Source organism: Silene latifolia, chromosome 5 (genome assembly GCF_048544455.1).
Source record: "Silene latifolia isolate original U9 population chromosome 5, ASM4854445v1, whole genome shotgun sequence".
Taxonomy (NCBI): domain Eukaryota; kingdom Viridiplantae; phylum Streptophyta; class Magnoliopsida; order Caryophyllales; family Caryophyllaceae; genus Silene; species Silene latifolia.
In genome coordinates this window covers 17,617,833-17,619,838 of record NC_133530.1, presented here as the reverse complement: position 1 = coordinate 17,619,838, position 2,006 = coordinate 17,617,833, and positions in this window count along the sequence as shown.

The following is a 2,006-nucleotide window of genomic DNA, read 5'->3' as shown; positions in this document are numbered from 1 at the left end:
GGAACATCTCACTGCGTTGGATGACTGGGCAATTACCTTTCCTAATCTTGTCGAGATTACGCTTAGTAATTGTGAGAGGTTGGATGGTATCCCAGTGTTGAGTAATTTGAAGCATCTCAAAGACTTGACTCTTTCCAATTTGAATAATTTGGAATACATGGAGATTAGTTCAATTAGCCGCATTGGTAGTTCTGGGTCAAAGGATATACCCTTTTTCCCATCCCTTGAGTTTCTCCATATCAATGGCCGTCCCGATTCTCTGCTCAATTCAAGTAAGTTTTCATTAATTCAATTCCTTTCTTACCATTGAATTGCCTGTTTTATTTGGGTATGTGTTATTTTTTTATTCATCATTTTTTCTTTGAAAAACAGCTCTCATAGAATGAAATTGGAGTTGCCATGATCTCAATCTTATTAACAAGTTGGACAACAAAATCTCTTTTGGTATTGATAATAGCTACATGTCATATTATCTTGTGTGTATGTCTTATAACACAAATGAGATTGCAATGAGATTTGTAGTAGACTACCATTTAACTCATTTTATCTTTTATGCAAAGTTTTAAAATTTAGGATTTTTGATAAATTGATATAAACGATATATTAAGATTATCATTTATTAAACTTCATAATTTTGCTACTATTAGAAAATATAATTTATGAGTATTAAAAAATTGAGAAGATAAAAAGTCCTATAATTCTATATCTTCTTAACTCCATACATTTCGAGATTTATTATTCTCAAAAAAAGAAAAAGAAAAAAAGGATCAATAATTTAATATTATGGATTAATTTACTCTTTTGTCTTCCTAAATGACAAAGGAGTAGGTCTCCTGAGAGACGGTCTCTTAATAAGCTTTATTGAGAGACCATTGTACAATTTTTAGAAAAAGTGGTACTAAATGTAATAAAATAAGTACAAATCATGATTAATGATAAAATGGGTACATTTATTATGTAAATAGGTACGAAATTACTATGTTACGATCAACGACAAAAAGGGTACGAAATACAAATAAAAGGGTACGAAAGATTGGTCTCTCAATAACTTAGTGAGAGACCGTCTCTCCCAAGTTTTAGGGATGACAAAGGGACATTCAAGCTGTCACATAGAAAATTTAGTACATAATCTATACAGTCTAATTAAAAGGTAATCTTAAGCATTTATCATGAATTACTGGACTTATTAAAGGTATTTTTTTTTTAAAACCACATGTTATTAGTATATTAATCAAAATAAACAACTAAAGTACAATATATAGTTTTGAAAATAAACCAAAGTTGTCAAAAAAATAAGACACTAACCGACTAACTTTTATGTATTCCAAGACTATATTTTTTAAATGGATCAACTAATTGCTCAGACAAGTATAAATAAAAAGATAAAAATAACAAAACTAAAACAAATAAACTCGTGAATTTCACGGGTCACAAACCTAGTCTAAAAATAAATAAAGAAACAAAACAACTACGATTTTCATTAACATTTTTCCTATTTAAATTACCTCTTGAGCTTCTTACTAATCAATCATCTTATTTAATAATACTCATAGCACACAAAATAAATGAAAAACAATTAAAAAATGAGAATCAATAGTTGTGTAATGGCTATAAAACCTATAATAGTTTTCAATCACTAATCATCTATTTAATATCTATTTCTCATGAATTATCAAATTGCATAATGTATTTCATGGTTGTTTTGTATTTGATTATGATGAGTATGGATGTATAGAGTATGGTATGTAAAAATGAAATTAACATCCCTATATTAATTTGTTACTTTTGTTGTTTTGTAGTCTGATAAAGTATATTTTAACTGTTATGTTGTTCATTTTTATGAATTGTTTGCTTTATATTTACATTCATACTTTCACTTGGTTTGATTTTATTGTTAAATGTGTATCAACTGTACATCATCATGTTGATGTTTTCCTTTTTGATCTATAAAATCTGTGTATCAACTTTACACCATCATCAAAGGCACGTTCATGTAGAAAAGATAC